The sequence below is a fragment of the Tursiops truncatus genome, chromosome 4 (genome assembly GCF_011762595.2).
Source record: "Tursiops truncatus isolate mTurTru1 chromosome 4, mTurTru1.mat.Y, whole genome shotgun sequence".
Classification (NCBI taxonomy): Eukaryota; Metazoa; Chordata; class Mammalia; order Artiodactyla; family Delphinidae; genus Tursiops; species Tursiops truncatus.
This window is the reverse complement of record NC_047037.1, coordinates 97,089,983-97,102,128: the sequence shown is the minus strand read 5'-3', so window position 1 is coordinate 97,102,128 and position 12,146 is coordinate 97,089,983. Positions and strand designations below refer to the sequence as shown.

The 12,146-nt window shown below is 40.2% G+C and overlaps 1 protein-coding gene across 3 annotated transcripts in view; it reads left to right on the top strand.

The window, feature by feature from the left end:
- Window positions 1–12,146, top strand: part of COL8A1 (collagen type VIII alpha 1 chain) — a 162,921-nt gene that overhangs the window by 17,309 nt on the left and 133,466 nt on the right. Inside the window, exon 2 of one of the 3 annotated variants that reach the window (XM_073804340.1) lies at window positions 6,727–6,779. The exons of the other annotated variants lie outside the window; for them this stretch is intronic. The gene's annotated coding sequence lies outside the window, so the exon portion shown is untranslated. The remainder of the gene's footprint in view (window positions 1–6,726; window positions 6,780–12,146) is intronic. 3 annotated transcript variants of the gene reach the window in all.

Below are 12,146 nucleotides of genomic sequence, written 5' to 3'. Positions count from 1 at the left end.
TAGCATTTGCCTTATGTATTGAGGTACTCCTATGTTGGGTGCATAAATATTTACGATTGTTATATCTTCTTCTTGGATTGATCCCTTGATCATTATGTAGTGTCCTTCTTTGTCTCTTGTAATAGTCTTTATCATAAAGTCTATTTTGTCTGATATGAGAATTGCTACTCCAGCTTTCTTTTGATTTCTATTTGCATGGAATATCTTTTTCCATCCCCTCATTTTCAGTCTATATATGTCCCTAGGTCTGAGATGGCTCTCTTGTAGATAACATATATATGGGTCTTGTTTTTGTATCCATTCAGCCAGTCTATGTCTTTTGTTTGGAGCATTTAATCCATTTACATTTAAGGTAATTATCGATATGTATGTTCCTATTCCCATTTTCTTAATTGGTTTGGGTTTACTCTTTTAAATCTTTTCTTTCTCTTGTGTTTCCTGTCTAGAGAAGTTCCTTTAGCATTTGTTGTAGAGCTGGTTTCGTGGTGCTGAATTCTCTTAGCTTTTGCTTATTTGTAAAGGTTTTAATTTCTCTGTCAAATCTGAATGACATCCTTACTGGGTAGAGTAATCTTGGTTGTAGGTTTTTCCCTTTCATCACTTTAAATATGTCCTGCCACTCCCTTCTGGCTTGCAGAGTTTCTGCTGAAAGATCAGCTGTTAACCTTATGGGGATTCCTTTGTATGTTAATTGTTGCTTTTCCCTTGCTGCTTTTAATATTTTTTCCTTGTATTTAATTTTTGATAGTTTGATTAATATGTTTCTTGGTGTGTTTCTCCCTGGATTTATACTGTATGGGACTCTCTGTGCTTCCTGGACTTGATTGACTATTTCCTTACCTATATTAGGGAAGTTTTCAACTATAATCTCTTCAAATATTTTCTCAGTCCCTTTTTTTTTCTCTTCTTCTTCTGGGACCCCTATAATTTGAATGTTGGTGCATTTAATGTTGTCCCAGAAGTCTCTGAGATTGTCCTAAATTCTTTTCATTCTTTTTTCTTTATTCTGCTCTGCGGTAGTTATTTCCACTATTTTATCTTCCAGGTCACTTATCCAATCTTCTGCCTCAGTTATTCTGCTATTGATTCCTTCTAGAGGATTTTTAATTTCATTTATTGTGCTGTTCATCATTGCTTGTTTGCTCTTTAGTTCTTCTAGGTCCTTGTTAAATGTTTCTTGTATTTTCTCCATTTTATTTCCAAGATTTTGGATCATCTTTACTATCATTACTCTGAATTCTTTTTCAGGTAGACTGCCTATTTCCTCTTCATTTGTTTGGTCTTGTGGGTTTTTACCTTGCTCCTTCCTCTTCTGTGTATTTCTCTGTCTTTTCATCTTGCTTAACTTACTGTGTTTGGGATCTCCATTTTGCAGGCTGCAGGTTTGCAGTTCCCAATTTTTTTTGGTGTCTGCTCCCAGTGGGTAAGATTGGTTCAGTGGGTTGTGTAGGCTTCCTGGTGGAGGGGACTGGTACCTGTGTTCTTATGGATGAGGCTGGATCTTTTCTTTCTGGTGGGCAGGACTGCGTCCAGTGGTGTGTTTTGGGGTGTGTGTGACCCTATTATGATTTTGGGCAGCCTCTCTGCTAATGGGTGGGTTTGTGTTCCTGTCTTGCTAGTTGTTTGGCATAGGGTGTCCAGCACTGTAGCTTGCTGGTCATTGAGTGGAGTTGGGTCTTAGCGTTGAGATGGAGATCTCTGGGAGAGCTTTTGCCATTTGATATTTGTGCGGCCGGGAGCTCTCTGGTGGACCAATGTCCTGAACTCAGCTCTCCCACCTCAGAGGCTCAGGCCTGACACCCAGCCAGAGCACCAAGACCCTGTCAGCCAGATGGCTCAGAAGAAAAGGGAGAAAAAGAAAGAAAGAAAGAAAATAAATAAATAAATTTTTAAAATAAAGTTATTAAAATAGAAAAGAATTATTAAAAATGAAAAAGTAATAAGAAAAACTAAAGAGAAAGAAAAAAGAGAGCAACCAAACCAAAAAACAAATCCTCTAATGATAACAAGCACTAAAAGCTGTACTAAAAAAATAACAAACAAAAAAAAACAAAACACAGACAGTCAGAACCCTAGGACAAATGGCAAAATTAAAGCTATATAGACAAAATCACACAAAGAAGCATACACATACACACTCACAAAAAGAGAAAAAGGAAAAAAAGAAAAAAATATATATATATAAAATAAAAAGGGAAGAGAGCAACCAAATCAATAAACAAATCTACCAATGATAATAAGCTCTAAATATTAAACTAAGATAAACATAAAACCAGAAACAAATTAGATGCAGAAAGCAAACGCCAAATCTATAGTTGTTCCCAAAGTCCACCGCCTCAATTTTGGGATGATTCATTGTCTATTCATGTATTCCACAGATGCAGGGTACATCAAGTTGACTGTGGAGATTTAATCCACTGCTCCTGAGACTGCTGGGAGAAATTTCCCTTTCTTGTCTTTGTTCGCACATCTCCTGGGGTTCAGCTTTGGATTTGGCCCTGCCTCTGCATGTAGGTCGCCTGAGCGTGTCTTTTCTTCACTCAGACAGGACGGGGTTAAAGGAGCAGCTGATTCAGGGGCTCTGGCTCACTCAGGCCAGGGGGAGGGAGGGATACGGATGCAGGGCGAGCCTGCAGCAGCAGAGGCCAGCATGACATTGCACCAGCCTGAGGCGCGCTGTGCGTTCTCCCAGGGAAGTTGTCCCTGGATCGCGGGACCCTGGCAGTGGCGGGCTGCACAGGCTCCTGGGAGGGGAGGTGTGGATAGTGACCTGTGCTTGCACACAGGTTTCTTGGTGGCTGCAGCAGCAGCCTTAGTGTTTCATACCCGTCTCTGGTGTCCGTACTGATAGCCACAGCTCACACCCGTCTCTGGAGGTTGTTTAGGTGGTGCTCTGAAGTCGCACACCCCAAAACCATAGTCTCTTGCCTCTTAGGCAGGTCCAGACTTTTTCCTGGACACACTCCCAGCTAGCCGTGGTGCACTAGCCCCCTTCAGGCTGTGTTCACAGAGCCAACCCCAGTCCTCTCCCTGGGATCCAACCTCTGAAGCCTGAGCCTCAGCTCCCAGCCCCCGCCCACCCGTCAGGTGAGCAGACAAGCCTCTCAGGCTGGTGAGTGCGGTCAGCACCGATCCTCTGTGCAGGAATCTCTCCGCTTTGCCCTCCGCACCCCTATTGCTGCACTGTCCTCCGTGGCTCCGAAGCTGCCCCCCTCCGCCACCCCCGTCTCTGCCAGTGAAGGGGCTTCCCAGTGTGTGGAAACCATTCCTCCTTCACAGCTGCCTCCCACTGGTGCAGGTTCCGTCCCTGTTATTTTGTCTCTGTTTTTTCTTTTTTTCTTTTGCCCTACCCAGGTATGTGGGGAGTTTCTTGCCTTTTGGGAGGTCTGAAGTCTTCTGCCAGTGTTCAGTAGGTGTTCTGTATGAGTTGTTCCACATGTAGATGTAGTTTTGATGTATTTGTGGGGAGGAAGGTGATGTCCACGTCTCACTGCTCCGCCATATTGAAGGTGGCCCCCCAACCTTTTTTTAAAATAATAAAATAAAAGAATTTACCCTGCGATCATCAGCCAGACAACGTCAAGAAATAATCATGGGTGTGTATTTTCCTCTGCCTTGTAAAATATTTACAAATTGTAGGATAAGCAAGCCTTAGAGTATAGTAAAGATAGTAATAACATTTCAGTTGTAAATTTTTTTATATTTAGTCATAAAAGAATCACCATGTGTTTAAATAACATTTGAATATATATAAATAAAATTCTCATCTGCAGACAGGAGCCAGTGGCTAAAGAAAGAATCCATGACTCCTTTGTAACAGAGCAAGCACTCTGGAGAGGTTTAGTATCTTATTTTTATAAACTAGAATTCATTATCACCATATGAGCAAGAGAGTGTTAGCGATTATCTTAATTTGGGGCCTTTTAAACATGAAGATAGTGATATGATAATAACCTTTGTAGAGAAATTTACAGTTTATGACATATATTCTATATACTTTCTTTTATTTGAATTAGAGATTTTTATCTATATTTTACACACGAGGCTGTGGAGACTTAGAAAGATTAAGTAAATTTCACATCATTTAGATACTAAGTGTTGGAGCTGGAAGATGAGCCTGAAGTCCTCTTCTTTCTACTAACCTAGGCTGAGACTTAATGGTGTCACATCCAGGAATGGTCCTGGCAGCATAAATGAGAAACTGCAGCAAAGGAAAGCAAAATGATCTTTAAGGGTTACTTATCAGATTCAGTGATAGAGAATGTGCTTTTCAAGAAGTTAGAACCCAAACTCCCTACAATGATAGCAGTTAATGTGTATTGAAGGTTTACTCTGTGCCAGTCAGAATGATGAAAGCTTTTTTTTTCTTATGTATTACTGCATTTTATCCTGATCACTTTCCTGTGAGACAGGAAATGATGTGAGAGAGGTTAAATAACTTCCTCAAAGTCACATAGCTAGAAGTAAAGTTAACCAGAATATGAAACCAGTAGATCAGATTCCTGAGCTCTCCTCTTTAACTGCGACATCATTGACATTTTGTGACATCAGTGACATTCACAACACCCTATTAATAATCTGGGGACAAACAGATTTGCAGTGGTAGAAGGACCAGCAACATAGGAAATGCCATTAATAATCATCAGGAATAGTTTTGTAGGTTGTTTTCTGTACAGCTTACGATTTTAAAGAACACCCAATTCACTTGAAACCCGCCTGTAATTTGTAAAGGGTATTTTTAAATCCCCCTTTTAATTAATGCCAAAATGCATGTCATTTACAGGAGAAAAAAATGAAACATCTTAAATCATCGATGAGAAGCCACTGTCATAAATAAAAGCACTAAATTTTGCATAAGAAGTCACGGGTCATGTACTGCCTCTGCTACCTAGCAACACAGACACACTGGGTGAGACAGTGGGTCTCATCCAGTGTTCGTTTTCTTTGCTCTGAAATATGTCTACCTCTCAGGATTGTTACGATGTTCAATAAGATAACATATGAGAAGAGTTTGGCACTCATTAGGTACTCAGTAAAAGTTATTTGATAATAATGACTACGAATTATTGAGGGCTTACTTAAATATTGCTTTCTACATAATGCAAATAAGGGCACTAAGGATCTCTTTGCCTTGTAATTCATTTGATGAACTCTGGACTCCTACTCCAGGGTGCTTCTTTGAGCTCATCATGGTGGCAGTGTGGGCTATTTATAGGCTCATCTGTAATTCTGGTCTTCTGAGGATTTTTGGTTTTGGAGTGTAAGAGGGTTGTTTTTGTTTTGCTATTGTTGTTATTTGTTTGTTTGCACTAAATGGCACTACATCAATGTCCCCACCAGTTCCCCAGTGGAGGTTTCTGCGATTGCATAATCCCTTTCCAGTTCAAGGCCACATCCCTCCCTTCACCATGACAATGTATGTCACACACAGGCAGTTGTGGTATCATCAGAAAAAAGATGGCCATCCTGGGTGCCTCATCTAAGGTCTTAGCTCATCCCATGGGCTTCTGGAGCTTTATGCTGCTATGCCCTGTACACTCCCATTGAGGCTGCTAGCATCCCAAATGCATTTTGATCCCTTCACTTTGATGGAGTAATATACCTTCTTTTTTTATTGAAGTATAATTAACTTACAATGTTGTGTTAGTTTCTGGTGTATGGCAAAGTGATTCATATATATATTCAATGTAAATATTCTTTTTCAGAAGTAATATACTTTCTTAAGCCATGCCCACTCTCCCTACAATGTTTAATGTCAGCACATCAGGATCCTGTCTTATGTGAATCCCATTTTCCTATTTTAAAAAGCCCTAGTCTTCTTATCTCTGTGCCTTAATTATCAAGAAGACTTTCCATCCAGTCTCTCTCAATAAATGGCTCTAAGAAGCCCAATGTCAGAATAAGAAAAACTGCAAGCTATAGTGAAGGCATTTTAGTTCATAAAGACAAAGGAAAAGGGGCCATAAGAGTTTTTAAATACTGTCTCTCAAGTTCAATTACCCTAGTTTTGTTTGTTTAGGACTTCAATCTCAACCTTACTTACTCATTCACTCAACATATAGCTTTTGGGGACCTATTATGTGCCGAGTCCTGTGCTAGACACCATCAAGGACTGTTTCACCTGCACTTATGACTAGCAGCTGAAAGGCCTAGAAACCAATAAAAAGCCACTTGGAGCATAAATGCACAGGGAATATAAGAACTCCTTTTTTCTTTTCCTTCAAAGGGGAGGCCACTTTTTGGGCCTTTTTCATGTTGGTCATGTGTTCTGAGCCTTCTTAGGGGCCAGTGTCCTCTCACAACACACCCATCCTCACTCAGCAAAAGGCTTTCACTCAACAACTGTCAAGGATTCAAGCCCCATCCCACTTTCTAGGTGCCAAAAATGTAACAAGTCAGTACCTTAATAGACACACTTCAGACATTCAACACACATACATAAAAATGTACAAAACAGTAAACTATCTTTTTTATGGTATTCTTTCAACTAAAATTGTTATGAAATCTTCTTAATTTTGTTGCCAACAAGATAAAATGAATAGTGAGTGTACTAGGGATGACCCCAAGACAGTGAGAAATCCTAGGGCCCTGGAACAGAGTCAGGCACTTTGCTTTCCAATAAATGCTGGTTGGATGAATACTATCTGAATCACTGGGAAAAAATAAGTTATTCCAAGCTGAGTTTCAGAATTAAAATATATTTAAGGTAACTTTTCATTTATCTAGCATTCCAATTTCTGAAAACTTCAACCCTACAGAACGCAACTGGGGACAAAAAAGTAAGTCAAAAGTGCTCAGAGGTGAAAAGATGGTGGTCATTAAGGTTCATATTCCTAAGCAATTACAAGAAGTCCTCGCATCGAGCCTATTTACTTCTATTTTGCAAATAATTCTAACAAACTTAGTTCTCTGAGTCCTGAGAACATAGCAAACTTGAAGTACCGAATTTGAAAAGGGAAAGGGGATGCAATAAGTAAGTGCACTAACAGCAGGAAGAAATAGAATTGTAGAAGCCTAGCAATACAGGAGGAGGAAAAGAAGCTATAAAATGATAAGAATTTCTAAGGCGTATAGCATTCATTGAGGAGATAAATTGTTGTAAAGCCTTAGGAAGTTCCTGGGGGAACCACTGAATCACAGCTGAATATAAATATTGACATATTGAGTAGTATCTTTTAAGAATTAAGAAAATTCTATATTTCAAATATATAATATCAAAAATATCAAAATAATATCAAAACAAGAATATTTTGGTCCTGATGGGTCTAAAACATCAGCTATTAGGAAAATTTTAATTATCCAAAATGTCTCATTCCCTAAAGACTCAGGAAAGTTGATGTTATTCTACTACGTATGAGTGTGTATGCACGCACATATGCACACATGTATGTAAATTATATGAAGTAGAATTCCTATTACGATAGAATTCCTAACATGTAGTATAATGGATTATTAACTTTTTGGTTGTCAGCTTCCTATAAAAGCATGATCAAAGTGGTTACCTGGAATCCAAAACCTTGGGTTCATGCTTTCTTTTTTTTTTTCATGTAATACAACTGAGATCAGGGAAATTACTTCACTGCTCAGTGACTCCATTTATCTATTTGTATAATGAGAAAAACAAAAGCTTAGCTCACAAGGGTCTGGTGGACTGTTTCCATTTCAAAACCTGGAAATGTTTAATGTAAATCCCAATAATACCCTGGTTTGTTTTTGTTGTTGTTGTTTTGTTGTTGTTGTTGTTGTTTCTTGCGATACATCCCGGACGGGGGCACGAACCCGTGTCCCCTGCATCGGCAGGTGGACTCTCAACCACTGCGCCACCAGGGAGGCCCCTGGGGTTATTATTTTTTAAGCAAACACTGTTAAAAAAAAAAAGATGCAAAGGAAGTCAGTCTTTCTTTCTCCACAATCTTTCCAAAGAACACAACAAAGAAACAAAGAGCCAAACGCTCTGACTCATGCCTTTTTCTAACCGTGTTGTGGTTAAGTTGCTCCTGCATAAAAAAGTAGTCATGGGGCTTCCCTGGTGGCGCAGTGGTTGAGTGCCATAGCTCTTGTCTTTTAGGGCGTTCATTCACACTGTTCTGTCTTTTTGCCTAGAACACTCCTCCTTCTCATCACTTCCCAACTCCCTAAGCATTCCCAGAAGCCTTCCTTGAACCCCAGAACTGGATTAGGTGGCCCTGCTCTATGCTCAGACATTGCCCCAACATCCCTCTATGGCATCTAACACTCTCACCATAACTTTTTAATTAACTGACTCTCTCTCCTGCTGACGCCATTATAAATCCCATGATGGTCTGAATTGAGTCTGTCTTACTAAGCAGTGTGTTCCCAGCACTGAGCCTAAAACCAAGCACAGATATTCAATATTTGTTGAATGAAAGAATGAGTGAAAGATACACAAATGATAATCAGAGAAGCACAGATATCAGAGACAAATCAGCAGATTCAAGAATCAACCAGGGTTCTAGAAAAAGTGAGTGGTCAAAAGTCTGGTCAAAGAAGTCAGAAATCAAGAAGTCTTTAACAACCAACAGTGCAAGTGGGGAAGAAAAGGTCTAAGACAGGCCCTTACCAATAACAGCAAGCAAAATCTGATAGTCACAAAGCCCAGCCAGTCCCTCATGCTCATCCTGGGCAAAGTTCCCCAGAGTATTAGAGTGTGGTACAGGAACTATGTGCATGATGAGTCTACATCCCCAGCTAGCCTTACTGACTCAGAATCTCATGGGCTGGGGCCATAAATCTTCACTTTCAACCAGCATCCCAAGAGATACTTATGCACCTTAAGGTCCTAGGCTGGAAGTGGGCATAATCACAATAGCTGATTGAGTAGACAGAACAAGAGTGAGAAGCAAACACCCTTCCCTGGTGGTGTCTAGCTCAGCATCGTGAGCCCCCAGTTGCTCTCCATGTGGTGTATGACTCGTGGATAAGGATACTTTTGCCCTGGTCCATCCATAATGAGCTAATGCACAGCTGGTCCATGGTTGACCCTTGAAGTTCCAACAAGGGTCATGTGCATTGGGTGGGGGGGGGGGGGTCCTTTCACGGCACTTTAGTCATAACTCCCACTTAGCTTCTCACTGTGGCCTCCCTTCTCCTATTTGGGGCGTGGCCCAGTATAATCCATCTCTGCATTCTGTCTGGACAGAATGAATATTTAACCAACATTCAATAAACAATATTGCTTTGTCCATGACCTGGACAAAGGGCTAATAATAATAATAACTATGAAGAATTCATTGTAAGTTATCACTCCTCTGAGGAAAACAAAAATGTCCCCTTTAGCCCCACTAAGCCTGTGGTTTTAAAACCCTTTCCAATTCTGCGTTATTGTCAAAGAAAAATAATTAGATATGGATGACTGAAAAAAAACATCTAGAAAGTTCTATCTGAGGAAAAGAAGTTCACCTCAAACCAAAATTTCCTGTTTTGATCTTGTGCTCCAAGCAGTCTCAATTTTTCCTTTGGGTTTTACATATAGTTTTGTCATTTATGGTCATGCCTGTAATCTGTTATGCTCACAATGAGTCCAGGATAAACACTGATTTTTGTTACTATTCTATTATTTATAGCTTAATATTACTCTTCACCTTTCTCTCAAGACTCTATTCTAACACAGCCATTTGACGTCAGTACAAAGCACCTTAAGTCCCCAATAAACCAACATGTATGTGATGTGGGCAGGAAAAACAATGCATCTTGACTTTCCCAAAGTCATTTGAATCAAATGTTTTAAGTGTAATTGAAAACATATTTTTGTAAGCAAATAGAGCCAATAAACTAGAAAAGCTCTATGGAAACACCAGGCTCCACTTCTCTGGTTTTTAATAAACTGCAGTAGAGGCCCTTAGGAAGAGTGAGGCAATTGTGTCCCTACATGGAATCACACAGGAGGACAAATGCTCATCCACAAGCATGGTTCATCTCTCACAAGTGCTCTAGGTAGAAAGTCTAGCAGGGAAAGAAGAGGAAATATGTCAGGGCCCCAAGGCTTTGTATAACCTCCCTCCTGTCAGTGTGCGGACCTGATATGCCTTTATACAGGTGGTAAGATTAAGGGGGAGAACCTCATTGCCTTTGTGCCCCTATGACCCCAAGATCTAAAACCATGATTATCTTCCTATAATTATTTTTTTAAATAAAACCACAAAGGAAATATCCTCGTGGGCCAGGTCCCTTTCTCAGTTGCAGTGACGCAACTCCCACTAAATCTGTGTGATACCATCATCTTTCTTCCTAATGTCAAACATTCTGCTTGGTCTTTCCAGCCCCTGAAACTGGAATCCTATACTGGTGCAGTGGGGCTGGCACTGGGAAGGATTCTGAATGATGAGATTGAATCCTTGGCACACATTGAATCATTCTGGCACGTTGGCTTTTCCTATAATTTCTCTAGCTATGAATTGGAGCAGATTTATTTACTCAATTTATAAAATGGCATGATTCATTAAAGTAAATCACTTGATGTAAAAGAACTAATTATAGAGCTTTTAGTAAAAATAAGTAAAAGCTTTTTACCCTAGCGCTGGGGGCAGAACCAATTTCTGAACTATAGGTTTTTGCTGTGTGTATGTGTTAAAGTTCCAGGGGACATGATTTGACCCAAATTTGTTTAATAGCTAAGCATGATGTAACAGGCTTTTACTTTATGAAGAACAGAATAGCTATGTAAAAAAATATCCTTTTCACTGTCTATGTCTATGTCAATTTCTTTCCTTTTTTTTTTTTTTTTTTTTTGCGGTACGTGGACCTCTCACTATTGTGGCCTCTCCCGTTGCGGAGCACAGGCTCCGGACACACAGGCTCAGCGGCCATGGCCCACGGGCCCAGCCGCTCCGCGGCATGTGGGAACTTCCCAGACCGGGGCATGAACCTGTGTCCCCTGCATCGGCAGGCGGACTCTCAACCACTGTGCCACCAGGGAAGCCCGTCTATGTCAATTTTTAAAAATGGATCTCTTATGCAGTGCTGACAAGGGAATGGAGATAGGGAAATGATCATACACTATTGGTAAGAGTCTAAATTGCTACAACTTTTCAAAGTTGAACTAGTAACTCCACCCCAAGAATCTATCCTACAGATATACTCACATGTTTGTTTTAAGATATAAGAATGATGATGTTCATCAAAGGACAAAAATCAACAGAGTGACAAGGCAACCTTTGGAACGGAAGAGAGTATTTGCAAATCATATAGTTGATAAGGGGTTAATATCCAGAGAACTCCTACAACTCAACAACAAAAAGTAAACAACCCAATTTTAAAATGGGCATAGGATTGAATAGACATTTCTCCAAAGAAGATGCCCAAATAGCCAACAAATACATGACAAAGATGCTCAACGCCACGAATCATTAAGGAAATGCAAATCAAAACCACAGTGAGGGGCTTCCCTGGTGGCGCAGTGGTTGAGAGTCCGCCTGCCGATGCAGGGGACACGGGTTCGTGCCCCGGTCCGGGAAGATCCCACATGCCGCGGAGCGGCTGGTCCCGTGAGCCATGGCCGCTGAGCCTGTGCTCCGCAACGGGAGAGGCCACAATAGTGACAGGCCCGCGTACCGCAGAAAAACCACAGTGAGATACCATCTCACACTCATTAACATGGCTAACTATTAAAACAAAAACAGAAAATAAGAAATATTGGTGAGGATGTGGAGAAATTGGAACCCTGTGAACTGTTGGTGAGAATGAAAAATGGTGTCACTACTATGGAAAACAGTATGGCAGTTCCTCAAAAAATTAAAAATAGAATTACCATATGAGCCAGAAAATTCCACCTCTGAGTATATACCCCGAATAATTGAAAGCACAGTCTCAAATATAAATGTTTACATTCATGTTTGCTACATAGCAGCACTTTATTCACAATAGCCAAAAGGTGAAAACAAGCCAAGTGTCCACTGATGGAAGGATGAATGGATAAATAAAATGTGGTATACATATATAATGGAACATTATTCAGTCTTAAAAAGGAAGGAAATTCTGACACATGCTACAACATAGATGAAACTTGAAGACATTATGCTAAGTGAAACAAGTCAGTCACAAAAAGACAAATATTGTATGATTCCATTGATGTACCTAAATAGATACCTAAGTAGTCAAATTCATAGAGACAGAAAATAGAATGGTGG